We start from the raw sequence: 17133 nt of genomic DNA, 5'->3' as shown, positions 1-17133 counted from the left end.
CCATGTCCCAGCCTCACCTTCTTCATTTTAAACAGGTGTTTCCCTGAGTGAGGCATCTCGGCGATCAAACAGTGCTCTGGATTCAGGAAGGAAGGCGCTTGCAGTTAAAAGGCAATTCCACTCGACCGAGGCAAAATTGCTGGCTGCTCTCTTGGTCACTGCAGTGCCAGTCTGACGCCTCGCTGCTGACAGCGCATCCGGTCGAGGCGGGAGCTCAATGCACCTTTTGCTCCCGCCCGGGCTGGGCAGAGCCGCGGGGCACAGAGGGCTGCGGACGTACGGAGCCCCGAGCTCTGCCTCAAAGATGGCCATGTCGCAACTGAGGGACAAACGCTCCAGGGACAACCTTTAGCCTCCCTAGAACCTCTTGAAGACCCTTCATTTGGCGCCTCTGAGGAAAGTCTCTTCTATTTTGCGCCCCCCTCCCAAGGATAACTATTGAGAACGAGGAAAGCGGGGTGGACTCCTCAGGCCCCCCCGAAGACTCCCACCGATGATCTCAAGGGACTCGGCTCCGAGTTCTAGCCATCACGGCCTCAGACCCACAACCCAAGGGCAGGCTCTGGCGTATCCAGAGTCCGGCCTTGGCCTGACCTCTTTCTCTGGTTCCGGGTGCGTTTGCCCAGCTACTGGAAAACTGCCCCCGGTTCACGTAGGGCGGGGAATTAGGCAGGGAAGGCCCTGTCCCTTTGATCCATTTGCGGCAACTTCTCAGTTCACCGGGGTCGCGGGCTACATGTGTGCTGGGAGTAGGCGAGAGGGTTCCTTGGCGCACCAAAGTGGGCTCCCCGCTAGGACCTTGCAGCGGGAGTAGAGGCCAGGAGGACACTGAGAGCTCCTGGTCCCCATCCCGCCTCTTCCCTACAGGAGTGTGACAGTAAACCCTCCCGCACGGTTTACTCCCCTATTCCTTCTAAATCTCTAGTGCAGCATTTTAAAGGAGTCTAGTGCATCCTCAAACTTTGGGGACTGGAAAGAGCCTGCCCAACTCCCGCTCTCCCATCGCCCCTATCGCGTTAGTCCAGTTTCTTCGGTCGCTTCCAAACTCGGTGTCCGTAGTATCGCCGCCCCAACCTGGAAGCGAGCGCCCCCGGCTGTTCACGGCCGCCCCTCGGAGCCTGTTTGCAGGGAGCTCGGTTTCTGGCTCGTCGCAGGATCCAGCTGCGGTTCCGACTGGTCCCCAGGCCTCCGAGGCCCACGCGCGCGTGCACACACGCGCTCACACTCCCGCTCACACTCGGGCGTCCTCGATCGCTGCACCCCACCCTCCGCGGGGTGGAGGGTGGGGGTGACGTCAGGACTGCAGTCCCGAGGAGAGCGGCTGGAGAGGGCCGCGCGCTCCTCGCCTAGGAAGCTGGAGGTGCACTGGGGCAGCCGCCGCTCCCGCGCTCCGCCCTCTCCTCTGCACCCGCTGTCACGCTGCCCGCCCTGGGGGAGCCTCGGGAGCCGCCAGGTGAAAGTCGGTTCCGAGGGAGGACGGCGAGGGTGCTGCAGTCCTGGCAGGCACTGAAACTGCAACTCGGACAGAAGCGACCCGGTGGAGCAGCAGGGCGCGCGGCCCCGTGCGCAGCCACCCCGGGCGGCGGGGGGCGGCTACCGCTCGGCTCGCCGCCCGGCGCGGCGGCCAGGACTCGGCCCCGGGACTCGGCCCCCGGGCGCGCTCGCCCGAGAGCGACCCCCCACCCTGCGCATCTCGCAGCGGCCCTCGTGTGGGGAGTGCGAGCAGGCCGGCCCCGGGTCGTCGCCGCGGAGCAGCTGCCTGTGGGAGAGCAAGAAGCGGCGAGGGGGCGGCAGCCTCGGCCCGAAGTAAGTGCAGCAGAAGTTTGCATCGGTTTCCCCGCTGCTTCCCTGGAGCGAGTGGGAGGCTTATCTCCTGCCCTCGCTTTCTGAGGATAGTGAGGGCAGACTTGCGGGAGAACCTCCCCGGGAGAGAAAGTGAGCAATGACGGAGGGGCAAGGACCTGGAGGGCCAAGGGGGAGGGGTCCCGATGGTGCGAGGGGGTGCCAGAGGAGGAGACCCTCAACTGCGTTGAGGGACGTGAAAGGAACCTGACCCTGGGGACCTCGGAAAGGGAGGCATTTGGGGAGGGTGAAGGTGGAGGTTGTCACACCTACTCTGGTGACCTTGGCGTGCCCCCCTGGAGTGGCGAGCCAGGGGCTTCTCGGAGAATGGAGACTGGTGCGCCTGTAGGAGATGGTGTGGCTTCTCACTCGGGGCTGCGCGGGGGTCATCGCTGCAGGACGATGGAAGACGCCGGCAAGGGGAGGGAGAAGCCAGCCGCAGGCAGCGGGTGGGGACGCCGGACAGCCCAGACTCAGGGGCTCTGAGGGGGAAGTTGGGGTCCTCTGAGATGCTCCAGCCTCGACCGGGGAGACAGTGGTCTAGGGAGAAGGCAGGTGTGACGCTCCGGGTCGCTACAGTTGCTGCGGGCCGCCTGTGGGGCCTCGGTGGCTAATTCTTGTAATTGGGCAGCTTCTCTGAGGGTGACAGCGGTCGGGCCTCCCAGCTGCCACCCCCACCCCCAGCCCCGGTTGCCCTCCCGCACCGCCGCGGGTCCCCGCAGTCGTCAGGCTGGTCCCCGCGGCCGCGAGGGCCCCGGAGACGCGGTCTACTCAAGAGTCCCTCGGTTTTCTGCTCTCTTGTTCTCGCGGCACGTTCAGCTCTTTTTGGTTCCCTCTTCTCTAACTGGACTCTTGAAGGAGCTTTTATTCAACCGATCAAACTTCTAATGGGGAAAAAAGTTCACGGAAGCTGCGCTCCTCCCTGGAGCAGAGCCCCGCAGAGGGCGGAAGAGGGCGGGGCGGGCAGCTGGTCCACCGTCCTCTCACCTGGGAGGGTTCGCAGGGAATTTTGTATTGACTGGGGTGCGATTTTTCTGGAAGGGCAACGAAGGCATCGTTTTCCAGAGTAGGACCGTCAGTGCCTAGGAAACCAATATCCCCCTCAGCTTCTGGCACCAAGGGTACACATTGTGGGGTGAGGGAGATTGTTAACTAAATGCCATTTTGGGGGGGAAGTCATTCATGATGCACAGTTATTATCCAATTTCATTTACTCAGATTCTTGCATTTATTCGTGCAAAACGCTTTATGAGGCCCAGTATGTGCCAGGCATTGTGTTACTTGCTGGGGCGCTGGAAATGATTGGTGTGTGGTCCCAGTACTCAGGGAGGTTACAGTCTGCAGGGGAAGTGGTCTGAAAAGAGGATGGAAAAAATATACATGCCTACAGGAAAGGGCAGGTGATACCTGCTTTTTACTATAGGGATTCAATTCCAGCTCCTTCACTGTGGGGTCCAACATCTGCTAGATTTTGTCTTCCCTGAAGTCAGGGACATTATTATTCATCTTTGTTGCCCAGAGGCCATCCCTGTGTCAGGCACATAGTAGGTCATCACCAAGGCCATTAAATGAAGGGCTCAGTGGATGAATTATTCATGATGAAAAGTATTAAAGGAAAGTATCCTGCTGTATTGGGGGATTATGTAAAGAAGAAAAAGAATGAGTTGAAAGGAAAAGAAATAAAGGGAGCTGGAGAGGGCAAGAGAGAAAAGAAAACAAGATTTATAAGCATTTGAAGGTATATATTCTTTAACAAACAAGCTCTGTTTCTCATTGTCACACAGTGGAAATTAGCAGCACCCAACTTAGTTCTTTATCTATGAAATACATGAATCTCTTTGGATATTTAGGTTACAACTTTTTTATAGCAGGGTCTTTTAATTTACCATATGGAAGTCATAATGCCATGCTCATGTGAAAATGCAGAGAATATGGAGATTGGGATGTATCTCGGATTGTGGGACAGGTTGCTGAAAACTACTTTAGAATTCCCAAAATAATTCCTCTGAACATCTCATAATATTCTGCTACTTTATAAGCATGTTTCTACCCCTGTCCTTTAACCATATTTAATTTAGACTTGATTAAAATATTTATACCTAGATTTTACCACTGGAGATTAAACATATATATGTAAGACTGTCCTTGGTTTAATTATTTGAACCCAGGTTCCTGCTGCTCTCAGATAGTGGGTGGTTACTCAAGGTACACTCGATTTCCAAGAAAAGTGATAGAGAGTTTTTTTCCATTAATTTTATTGTACTTACTAGCGGCATACATTTTTCTTACACATACAACAGAACTACTTTTAAAAATTGGTATTTATTAATAGTAATAATAAATCAGTGATTTGAATCAAAAGTTTATAAGCAATTATCCAGGATTTAGTTATCAGAACCTTCTCAGTGATAAGTGGTTTGGGGCATTTCTAGAATTTTTGTAAACTTCATTTTTTCTACTTACAAAATAAGATGATTTTACTCAAATAATTTAATTAGGCATTTAACATCAGAATATGTCCATGGAGAGTAGTATTTTATTTGGGAAATTGTATTCTGTAGTTAATGTCATTAGTCTGGTACACCAACAGTTATGAGCAATTTGTAATTAACAAATAGAAAAAATCCATATATTCCATTATTAGGCAGTTCATAGATGTTTTAGGACATTATCAGCGTTCTAGAAAGAGAATTGTGGCTGTGGACTATATATGGTGATTTACAATATGTTTTAGAATTAAATGTAAATAAATACTAAAAAGGGTAGCTAAACTTTGGGATTCTTTTACCGAGCACTGAAATGTTTCTTCTGTTGTGGATATTTGATTTGGATTATTACCATAATCACGCTGTTACATCAAGTGACTGCTTGAAGGAATCTTGCCAGAGGTACAAGGAGTACATTGTACAGTGAAGAACCTTTCTTTTAGAAATATAATTAGAGTACAGAAATGCTGAGATTATACGAGTGTAGGGTTATAGATTACTGAGTTTAGAGGTTATCTAGTTCCATTTTTGCAGATGAGAAAACTGGGGCCTAAAAAGGTGAAAGGTCTAAGTTTCCCAGGATCACATTCGAACGCACCAGAGTCCCTCAGATTGTCCATTCTAGGCTTGACAGAAAAGCACACCCTCGGGGCACCTAATCAAAGGGCCACTTGACAAATCCACCGTCCTTGGCTTTCCTCTTTTCTCTTATTCTCTCCAGTTCATAGTACCCCCCACCTGCTCCATCTCTGAGAGGAATCCCACGTGCCCACCCCCAAGTCTTACTGTTCCTGCTGCCTTTCCAGGTCCTTCACAGGACACAGCAGCAAAGGACTTGGTCGGGCTTCCATGACTCCCAGCGCCACACACTGGTCTGCGCCTCAGCAGGCCTGTGAAATAAATGCATTGGGTGAGCCCCATATCTTGTTTCCTACATTTTGATACCAATGCACATCCTAATGTCATAGTTTCAGAGCCAGAAGGGGCTTTAGAGATCATCTGGTCTCTGTATAGGTCATCTTAAAGATGAGGGAATTCCGGTCCAGAAGAGGGTCCGTGACAGCGGTATTATAGGGCAAGGACTTCATGAATTGGTTCTGATCCTCCTTGACTGTATTCTGTTTTCACTGAGTGGGGATCCATGCCTTTGTTAACATAACCATGGGGACCCTGGAGGGAAACAACTTGTGTTGATGTCCCAACCTTGTCTCTCCCCCACTATGCAACCATGGGCAAGTTACTTTTTATTTATTAGTACAAGTTTGCTTCATTTATAAGTTATTACCTATGTCTGGGTAGAGACGTATTTGCATAATTGCTTATTGTTTCCCCTCTAGATTGTAACTTTTATAAGAACAAGAACTGAGTATTTCTTGCTCACTGCATGTCCAACACCTAGCACACTGGCACATCATGGACACTCAATAAACATTTGTTGAATAAAGGAATGAATGAATGTGTGTGTATAATAATTATTGAGTGAAGGACACATCATCACTTAGGTAGAACTGGAATTCTTAATATGAGCGCCATATCCTTCTAGAGATTTGGAATCTAAAATCCTGATCCCTTTGCCAACACCGCTTTCTGGATAGATGAGCCCAGGGTATGTCCTTTCCCCAGACCTACTCCTCCCATTTACACTTCTCACCCAGTGGCAGCTGCAGTTTTCCCCCATTTTTGCTTGGCCCCAAACCCTTGGAGTCATCCTTCATGCCGCTCCTTCACAGCCAACATTCAGTTCACTCACGGATCCTGCAGCTGTGCCTGCATGAGATACTCCACACCTGACCACCTCTCACCATCTCCCTGGCCACCGGCCTGGACTGAGCTGCCATCATCTCTCATCTGGATTATTGCAGCAGCCTCCTAACTTCTCTCTCTGCCCCCATCCTGGCCCCACCCCAAAGTCTAGCTTCAATACACGGCCAGGGCAAGACTAGAATGCCTGAGTCACGGAGCTTTCCTCCTCTGCCTACGTTTTCCAATGTCGTCCCGTCTCTTCTCAGAGGAACAGAAAACATCCAGTGAATTAAATGAATAAGACCCCACACTATCTAGCCACTTCTGACTCTCTGGCTCCCTACACTCTGCCCAGTAACTGTGCTCCCACCACACCCATCACCTTCCTGTTCCTACAGTACACCGCCATGCCCGCCCCTAAGCAAGTCTGAACTTGCTGTACCCTCTTTTTGTGGAATGGTGTTTCCCAGACACCTGCTTGACTCACTTCTTCACTCCTTTCACTTCTTTTCTCAAATTCTGCTTCTCAGTGAGGCCGCTCTTGGCTTCCCTATTTAAGATGACACCCCTCTAAGTTTTTCATCCCCCTTTCCTGCACTGATTTCCCTTCGGGCTCTTGTGGCTATTAGACTCATACATTCTACCTTACTCAGGTGTTGTGTTTCCCCCACTAGAAGGCAAACTCCGTGAAGGTAGAGACCTTTTTCTGCTTCGTTCGATTCTGTATCCCTAGTGCCTGGATAGGCACATAGTAGGTGTTCAGAGAATATTTGTCAAACAAATAAATGGAGATAAAATAGTGCCTGTGTCAGAGGCACAGATGAAGTGAGAAAGGGTGTTGAGTGCTGCTCATAGCTCCTAGCCCACAGGACATGCTTAATTAGTATCAGATGCAATTATTCTGGTGCCAGCTCTGGTCTGGACTTTTTGTCCCTCCTTTGCCCAGGGCTGTGGTCAGAGGCCTAGCACTCCCAGGATCCTTAGTTGTTATTTTTGGAAATGACCTTGAAGGAGCCCCAACGGTTGTTTTTATCTGCTGCTGGAAATAATTAGGAAATAAATGTGGTTAACTGTCTAAGATATGGCTTAATCCTTTCCATGAGATGCCTTCTGGCCTGAGGCTTCTGGAAGGTTGCTGCTGTATGTTCCATCCTCAGGGGGAGAGTATCAGGTTCTCTCCTGATGTCCCTGCAGGCGCTCCTGGAATGGGGCAAGGGAGGGGGGTCTTCATCCCCTAGCGAATTGCATTGTATTCCTTAAATGGCAATGGCAGTGGGAGGCTGGGAAGAGTGGTACCCAGGGGCCAAAAGTGGAGATCAGAGCCCAATGGGGCAACTGAGCTGTTTCTGGAACATTATTTCTTAATGGAGTCATCTAACCAAAACACAAGAAGGGCAGAGAGACTTTCTTTATAGGTCACAGGTTGGCCATTTAACTACTTTTCTTGTCTCCTAATGCTGGTTGCTTCTTGCTTGTCTTAACAGGACCATTCTCATTGGTTGCCTCCTGGCGCAACAAATTTTAGCCAAGGAGGAGTTATGAGGCCATATCAGTTAACCAATGAGATACTAAATGAAAAAAATTAATTAAAATGACCCCTGTAAAGCTATCCCCAGGGCTTAGAATAGTCTGTGTGCTAAATATCACTCCTTAATTATAAAACTACTGCTTAAGAAGAGGCTGAAACTGTTTAAATGCACTGTTGGCTGAACTGATAGGATTTTTTTTATGATTAGTGGTAGCTCAGGGGTAGAGAGCATGCTTGACGTGCATGAGGTCCTGGGTTCAAACCTCAGTACCTCCATCCAGGGGAAAGAATTAAAAATAAATTAAAAAAAAAAGTAGTCAAACTAAAGAGCTCCAAAAATAAGATCTCGAAAGCCAAATTTAGGAAGACTAGATTCTCTATACGTAATTATGAGTCTTGTTTTTTATGATAGTAATTGTTACCATTCATGAAGCCCTGGTTACATTCCAGCCCAGGATATTGTGAGCAGACATTGTGCCCATGTGTTCAAGTTGGGTACACTATTACATTTCTATAAAATGACTGTGCTAAGCCCTTCAGCTCGTAACTCCTGCTAGCTCAGAGCAAGTCACACTTTATGAGTTTACTCAATGGACAGTATTTTGCAATCCTGAGCATTCATAATGATTTTGCCTTAACAGAAAAATGTTGTGTTGTGCCCATTTTTTGCTCTAGAAATGGACAGGAAGCCTTGGGTTGAGTACTTGTAGGTTACCAGATCTGTTCTTAGCATGCTCTGTGACCTTGTCCAATTTGCATTAGATTAGAGTAGCTTTTCTGGAGGCAGGAAAAGTTACCGCAGCAGCAAAAATGGGGCCAACAACCTTGAAGTGCAGCCATGAGAAATCCGGTCCTCTGTAACTGTAAGAGATGCAGCCAGAGCAACTTTTCAGGAGAGACTATGTGTATGTGTTTGTGTGTGTGCGCACGTTGGGGGAGACAGTAGACTCTGGGATAGAAACCCCAACTATCATAACAATGAAAAGAAAGAGGGGGTGACTTTTAGCTTTCCAAACAACTGTGTACATATAATTTTTCTTTTTTTTCTTTGTGCCTAGTTCACAAACACACGTTCTAAACGTTTTTTAATAAGTAGGTTGTTTTGGAAAATTTTTTTCCCCTAGAAACAATGTTACATGTGGAATTTAGGTTCCCAGCTGCCTTGGGAAAAGCCCATTTAATTCATTGCTGAGCATTAAAAAATGATACAGTAGTTTGCTTTTTTTTATGAGAAAATGGGTCTTCATTTCTAATTAATAAAATCCTGATTTCTGTCATGTTACCCCGTGAAGATCTAGGCTGACATTTTTGTAAATAATTTCTCCCTTGGCTCTTTATTGATATATCCAACAGAATAGGAGATTATATATTACATATGCATACATTATACAATATATGTTATATACAAAATAAATAATCATTGTATTAAATAGATAATATTGAATCTCTTTTGTTTACCAGACTTTATGGTGTGCAAACACTAGACACTTCTCTCTTCCACTTTCCAGTAGGTCCAGGATGTATTCATTGACAGATGGGATTTTAGCTTCAGCTGTTCTATTGAAGGAGAGAATGAGGGCTTCTTTCTGCTGCTGTTTAGTTTTGTCCTTGGTGGTCATCTCCTTGACCATGGCATCTAGGGCAGCTCTGGTCCCAGCGCTAATCTGGCCTGGGGCCACCAACACCATCCTGCGCTGTTTGGCTGGGAGCTGGGAGAGGACGTCACACTTGAGGCGTCGCAGCATGACTGCCTCCTCCAGCAGGAGCTCCAGCTCTCTGAGGTTTGAGGAGCCCAAATAATCCCATCCCCAGGACATCCGCTTGGCACCACAGTGGCGAAGTCCAAGGGCGAGGAACTGAGGGAAGAAGGTTGGCTTGACGGCAAGGATCTGTGTGTAGAGCTCGGCAGGCCGGGTCATGGCTGGCGTGCCTGACAGTAAGATCACCCGCTTGGCAACCTTGAGGAGGGGCATAGCTGCGCGACAGTGGGCGGTCTTAATACTTTTGAGGAAGTGAGATTCATCAATGATGACAACTTTAAAAGGGGTTTTGAGCTGCCTTCCTAACTTGCTCAGAGGGTTACAACTGACAATATTGACCAGGCCAGCCGTCAGGCAGTCCTTCCTGGTCACCACAACATTGATGTGGTCTGGCCTCAGAGACGGCAGCCACTGATGGAAGGCCTGCTCCCAGGTGAAGCGCACGGATGAAGGTACCACCACCAGGAGCGGCCACTCCTTCTTGTAGTAGGCCATGATGCAGATGGCTTGGATGGCCTTCCCCAGGCCCATGTCATCAGCCAGCAGCAGGCGGCCTCTTTTCGCGATGGCAAAATTGACCCCAGCCCCTTGGAAAGGCAGCAGGCTAGACACAAGCTTGGAATCCACCCCGGAAAGGTCTGCCTCAGGGATGTCTGCCACTGGACAGAGAGATGTCTTCTCGAGCTGAGAAGCGAAAGCCAGGGTGAGCATCTTGGGCAAAGGATCCAGCTGAACTTGGGGAAGGCAGCACGCCCTTTCAATTAGTTTATTGTGCTCTTCCACGAGAAAGTTTCACTTCCTGGTTTTGACATCATAATTTCTGGATACATCTGTTTAAACAGTGCAACCAGGCCTTCTGAGTAGCCGATGTCTGCCTCGAAGTGGGCCCGGGAGGTGAGCATGCACTGTCCTTTGACAAAGGTGAGGGAGGGAGCTGCAGGAAGGCAGGCCTGGGCCACGCTGCCGCTGCCAGTGGAGGGCGGCTCCCTGCAGCCCTCGGCTGCTTCCAAAGGCTGCAGGGTGACGGTAGGGAGGTGCTGGGCTGCTCTCATTAGGGCACCGTAGTCCGTCATGCTGAAGTTCCACGTCTTGGTGGCAGGATCGTAACGTCTGCTGGGCAGACTTTTTTTTTTCTTTTTTAACATTTTTTATTGATTTATAATCATCTTACAATGTTGTGTCAAATTCCAGTGTAGCGCACAATTTTTCACTTATACATGAACATATATATATTCATTGTCACATTCCTTTCTTTGTGAGCTACCATAAGATCTTGTATATATTTCCCTGTGCTTACAGTATAATCTTGTTTATCTGTTCTACAGTTTTGAAATCCCAGTTTATCTCTTCCCATCCCCCACCCCCTTGGCAACCACAAGTCTGTATTCTATGTCTATGAGTCTGTTTCTGTTCTGTATTTATGCTTTTTTTTTAGATCCCACATATAAGCGATCTCATATGGTATTTTTCTTTCTCTTTCTGGCTTACTTCACTTAGAATGATATTCTCCAGGAGCATCTATGTTGCTGCAAATGGTGTTATGTTGTCATTTTTATGGCTGTATAATATTCCATTGTGTAAATATACCACTTCTTCTTTATCCAGTCTTCTGTTGATGGACATTTAGGCTGTTTCCACGTCTTGGCTATTGTAAATAATGCTGCTATGAAAATTGGGGTGCAGGTGTCATCCTGAAGTAGGGTTCCTTCTGGATATAAGCCCAGGAGTGGGATTCCTGGGTCATATGGTAAGTCTATTCCCAGTCTTCTGAGGAATCTCCATACTGTTTTCCACAGTGGCTGCATCAAACTGCATTCCCACCAGCAGTGTAGGAGGGTTCCCTTTTCCCCACAGCCTCTCCAGCATTTGTCATTTGTGGACTTCTGAATGATGGCCATTCTGACTGGTATGAGGTGATACCTCATTGGAGTTTTGATTTGCATTTCTCTGATAACTAGTGATATTGAGCATTTTTTTCATGTGTCTATTGATCATTTGTATGTCTTCCTTGGAGAATTGCTTGTTTAGGTCTTCTGCCCATTTTTGGATTGGGTTGTTTGTTTTTTTCTTATTGAGTTGTATGAGCTGCTTATATATTCTGGAGATCAAGCCTTTGTCGGTTTCATTTGCAAAAGTTTTCTCCCATTCTGTAGGCTGTCGTTTTGTTTTACTTATGGTTTCTTTTGCTGTGCAGAAGCTTGTAAGTTTCATTAGGTCCCATTTGTTTATTCTTGCTTTTATTTCTTCTAGGAGAAAATTTTTGAGATGTCTGTCAGATAATGTTTTGCCTATATTTTCCTCTAGGAGGTTTATTGTATCTTGTCTTATGTTTAAGTCTTTGATCCATTTTGAGTTTATTTTTGTGTATGGTGTAAGGGAGTGTTCTAGCTTCATTGTTTTACATGCTGCCGTCCAGTTTTCCCAACACCATTTGCTGAAGATACTGTCTTTATTCCATTGTATATTCTTGCCTCCTTTGTCGAAGATTAGTCATGCTGAAGTTCCATGTCTTGGTGGCAGGGTCATAACATCTGCTGGGCAGACTCTTAAACACTGCAATGAGCTCCTCATTGTACCCGATCTTCACCTGGAAATGGTCCCCATCCCTTATGCACGTTCCCTGCTGGGATTTTGCTGCTTTCTGGAGTGGGGTCCCCGATTTCTGTTGGAGTCTTCCTTCTGTCTTAGGCATCACACTTCCTGAGCCACAACAGATGTCAGAAATGTTCTGCCCGTAGGTGGAGGGAGGGTCTTGACATCTTGGCCTCTAATTCAGGATCCCTGGATCAGGAGGCAGAAGCTGCTGTCTCCTGGGAATTCTTTGTTTTGGCCAAAGGGTCATGAGCTGTGTTAGCAAAAGGTGTCAATTTGGTCTCGTGTGAAGCCTGAGGATGACCATAACGTAACTCATAACCCAAGAGCTGTTGGCTGGTGACCTCTGGAGGACTGTGTGCCAAGGGAGGGGAGATGCCAGTGACAGTCATTTGGCTCGGTGGGCTGTGGCTTGGGCAGGCTGTGGGCATCTTCTCTTGCCTCTTCCATGTCCCCTGTGCCCACATTGAGGTTGAGTTGAAAGTTCTGGGAATTTGGGGATCTCTGGTCACCATTCGATGAACTCCTGGGATTCTGTTGCTTGAAAATGATGCCATGGCTCCCTGACTTAGAAGGATCCCTGGGGAGGTTTTGAGAAGGGCCCTGCTTGGACTGGGAAGGTGTGGCAGCAATGGAGAAGCCAGAGCCTGCGTTCTGATGCTGTTTTGCCAATAATTTCTCAGCTCTAAGGGCCAGAGCCTTTTGCCGATTCTCTTGTTTTTTTCCTCTGCTCGTCTGTAAGAGGCAAGGACATTTTAACAGGAAAACGCTCATGCAGGAATGTCAGTCTTTAATCAGAAACTTGGCAAAAGCTAGAGAAAGGCCTGGAAAGCGAGCCACATTCGTGGCTGACCCCGAACCCAGGCGCATCTCCAGAGCCCTCCCGAACCAGATTACTCCCCCGGGTGACTGGTTAGGAGCCGGTATTTTAATGCTGTCAGTTTGCCCACCTTATTTCAGGAGCAGGGCCTGGAGGTAGTGTTGTGGCGGGGTTGTTCACCCTATCCCATTGTGGTTTTGATTTACATTTCCTTATGACTAAAGATGTTGAGCATCTTTTCATGTGCTTATTGGGCATTTCTGTATCTTCTTGGAGAAATTAATGTCTACTCAGTACATTGTCCATTTTTAACTAGAGTTATTTGTCTTTTTATTATTGGTTTGTAAGTTGTGCAGATACAAGATCCTTTCTCAGACTTAGGATTTGCAAATATTTTCTCTTTTTTATGTGAGTTGTCTTTTGCCTTTTCTGATGGTTTAGTTTGCAGGACAGAAGTTTTGATGTTTTGATAAAGTACAATTTATTTTTTCTTTTATCACTTGTGAAACAATCCAAATTTATTAAGACGTACTCTTAAGGTTTTTTTTTCCCTTATACTCTTATTTTCTTCTAAGTGTTTTGTAATTTTAGCTCTTGCCTAATTTAGGTCAAATCTATTTTGAGTTAATTTTTGTGTATGGGGTGAGGAAGGTGTTCAACTTATTCTTTCGCACATGGATATTCAGTTGTTCCAGCATCATTTATTGAACTGTCTTGGCACCCTTGGTGGAACCAATTGACCATAATGTAGGGGTTCATTTCTGGGCTCTCAGTTTTAATCCATTGACCTATGTATATGTCTGTCCTTATGCCAGGACCACATTGTCTTGACTACTGTGGTTTTGTAGTAACTTTTTAACCTGGAAAGTGGGAGTCCTCCAGCTTGGTTCTAGAGAGTGAGCAAATGGCAGGCAGGGATTGTGCATTGTTTATTTTTTTATCCCCAGTTACAGGTACATAATAGATGTAGGATGAGTGAGTGAGTGAATGAATGAATGAATGTGAATGAATGGATGTCTGAGGGACTAAGAGAATGAAGTAGCAGGAGTGTGATGGGGCCTTCTGTCACCTTATGCAGGCTGCACTTTTTCTAAGCCGAAGAATCCCTGAGCTGCATGATAATTCAGGCCAGTGTAATTTCTAGTGTTGCTATCATATGACTTTAAAATGTAATCCTTCCATATGCTCTAATCAAATAATGCTATTCTCAGTTAAACACATGATGAAATGCCTGCACTGGCAGGAATTATGCTCTTGAAACACAGTTATTCTGTTGTCACCAAGGACACTTCTGCATCTGATATTGATTCAGATATTCAATTGTGAATGCCACGAAGATGACTTTATTTGTAGCTAATGAGGATTGTATTGGCTGAAGAAATTGGCAGTGTGAACAATGCAGTGTATGCTTACTAATCCAATGTGAATGAATAGAGTAGCTTCCCTGATCAGCATTCAGAAGGCTTTTGTGTCCTGGGCTGATAGAAAATTGAAAAATATTAAGTGCTATGATTTTATTGTATTTTAATATCAACTGGTCAGGGTATTTTTGGAAAATTCATTATATTTTGCTGATGATTCAAGTTGTGTTGAACTACTACTCAAATATAGATTTATACAGGTGTGCCTTGATTTTGAAAAACATGTTATACAAAACTTGAATTACAGAATATGAACATTTGAAACAAAGGCTATTACAGAAGTACCATCAGGTCATTAGTTCATTGAGTACCTATGGAGTGGGAATCGTGAGTCTAGGGGACTGGGTCATCATCCACCCTTCTCATTCCCAAGGATTCTGATCAGTAAGGCAAACCAACCAAGCAAGATTACTAGCCAAGTGGAAAATATAAATAGTGATTTTGCTTGTCTGTATGATCCTCAATGTAGAGTTTTGTGAAATCTTTATTAGAATATATGCTTTCAGCTTCATCCAAAGTGGAACTTTTTACTCCTACCCTTTATCAAGAATTGGGCCCCACAAGGTCCGGTGTGCTTGCAGAAGGAGGGAGGCACCAGATCTTCAGACAGACTCCAGTACCACTTGCTTGAATATGGATGAGACTGACAGGCTGCTTCCAGAAGGAAAGTGTGGTAAGCAGGTCACCCCACCCAGAACTGTCCACATTTTAATTTCCCCAAACTGTGACTGTTTTTAAACTTACATGACAAAGGGAGTATGTGGCTGTGATTATGTTAAGGACCCTGACATGGGGACACTATCTTGGATTATCTGGATGAGTCTAATATCATCAAAAGGGTCTTTATAAGGAGGAAGCCAGAGAGCCACAGAAGGAGATGTGACCACAGAAGCAGAGGTCGAAGTGATGTAGGACCACATGCCAAGGAATGTGAACAGTCTACAGAAGATGGAAAAGGCAAGGGAGTGCCTCCTGCTGAGGCACTTGATTTTGGCCCAGTGAGGCTTCTGACTTACAGAACTCTAGGATAATAGGGTTGTGTTGTTTTAAGCCTTTCTGTCTGTGATATTTGTTACAGCAGCAATAAGAAGCTAATACAGAAGATTTGAGGACCTGCTTAGTTGTGTTTCTCATAAGGGAACAGGAAATAAACAAGGGCTCTCTGGATTCCATCCCCCCAAAGTGAAAAAGTTGAGGTAACCCTGCCCACTAGTAAACCATTGTCCAGTTAATGGCAAATTTCAACAGATCAAACTGGCCACTCCCTCCTTCACTAATTAAGGTATTTCAGTGGGGAAGAAGTTTAATTACAAGAATTAGAGAATGACAAGCCATTGGAAGATGGGGGAGCCAGGCCCAGAATGACCACTTTTAGGAACTCTGAAAGTGGGATCTCAGAAGGTGCCATGTCCTTACTTCTGCTGTCTGCTGGTACCCAGCAGCCTGCCTGCAGCCACCATCAAAAAATGGTAACTTTCACCTTCCGAATCTCACGAGGCTGTCTCCATGGTAGACTCTCTCAGGGGCCCTGCAGGCAAGGGAGAAGTGGGGTTTCTAGACGTTACCTTCAAAAGCTCAAGGGTGCAGTGTACAGGGTATCAACAGAATCTGGCAGAGAGGGTGAAGAGAAATGATGACAGAAGTTTGCTTTTCTCTAGTTGGAGGGAGAAATATGGGAGCAGAGGTGCTCTTCCTTACAGCCCCTAGGCCCTTTGCTCCCTTGACCTTGGTGCGGTAGCCACCATTGTGGGTACGTTAATGAACATAGTGGCAAAGTCAAAGTACTGCACAGCTGTGTGGTGAACCCAGTACCCAAGAGATCCGAGATGGATGTGAAATTGAATATTAAAGGATAAATTTAAAATGATTGTGTTATTCTTTAATGACAGTTTACCAGGTATCTGTTTTGAACCTACATCATTTCAAGGACATTTTCCTTTGAAGTGTTTAACAAGTAATTTAAGCCAAATTAATATTCATTGCAAATGTCAGAAGCAGTTGAATTTTATTTTCATAGGGCCTTTGAACTTCTGTGTTTATTGGGAGAGATAAAATGTTATCATGCCATGATTTCTACTTTTAAAAATTTGATAAAGTTGCACAGGTAACTGTTACCTAATTATTAATTGGTATAAATACCATTAGTTAATCAACGCAGGAATAAACTCGGCATGCCTTACTTCTTACTGGTCTCAATCAAGTATTTTCAGGAGATTTATGTAACCTGTTAGTTCAATCTTTAATTGCTTCTTGAGGGTATGGAATTGTTTCTGGCTTGCCAAAAGTGGTGAAGAGGATGGAGTGGTTCAGGTGGGGTGTATGTAACATGAAGGCATTTGGTTTTGTCATGTAATCTCAGAGGAAGAGGGTGGGGAGCACCCAGAGGTAACACCAGGGGTCACTAGGAATCTCTATAAATTGAAGGCAGAGGGAGCCAAGTAAAGCCAAGGTTTCCAGCCATGAACTAAGGGTTTGGAAAATAGCATGGCCGGGATTTATCATGGATGAATTGAAACAGCAGAACTTAAGAGTTCAGGGAGCAAGTTGCTACAGCATCACTGGATAGAACCATTTGAGGCTAGCTTGCTTTGGACTGCATTTACCTGCCCAGGTCCTTGGGATGGCCCTGGTGAACCTGTCCAGCACCTGTTCTGGTCTGTAAACCTGTGTTCACTTGGCTTTGTCTCTGGTTATCATCCTGAGTCATTTCTCTGTTTCTAAGACCACAGGGCCCATGTCAAGAGCGTTTGGTTCCCATTTACAGTCACTCATCATTTCAGTTTTACATTATCATTTGAGATTTTATTTTTGTCCTCCCAGCAGATCAGTCTGATTCCTACCTAGGCAGACTCATGGACCGGAACGTGGGTCTCAATACTGTTCTTCTCTAAAAATGCATCAGTCAGCAAACATTTTAAAAGTCCTTTTCATGTTTACCAGC

The 17133-nt window shown here is 46.3% G+C and overlaps 1 protein-coding gene and 1 pseudogene across 1 annotated transcript in view; one reads left to right on the top strand and one right to left on the bottom strand.

Moving 5' to 3' along the window:
- The first annotated feature begins 1713 nt into the window (after positions 1-1713).
- Positions 1714-17133, top strand: part of KIAA1217 (KIAA1217 ortholog) — a 669685-nt gene continuing 654265 nt past the window's right edge. Inside the window, exon 1 of the mRNA XM_072955360.1 lies at positions 1714-1806. The gene's annotated coding sequence lies outside the window, so the exon portion shown is untranslated. The remainder of the gene's footprint in view (positions 1807-17133) is intronic.
- LOC102533111 (SWI/SNF-related matrix-associated actin-dependent regulator of chromatin subfamily A-like protein 1 pseudogene) lies at positions 9054-12705 on the bottom strand (annotated as a pseudogene).

The sequence above is a fragment of the Vicugna pacos genome, chromosome 35 (genome assembly GCF_048564905.1).
Source record: "Vicugna pacos chromosome 35, VicPac4, whole genome shotgun sequence".
NCBI classification, from domain to species: Eukaryota; Metazoa; Chordata; class Mammalia; order Artiodactyla; family Camelidae; genus Vicugna; species Vicugna pacos.
Note: the sequence above shows the minus strand (reverse complement) of the source record. Positions and strands in the feature narration are given on the sequence as shown.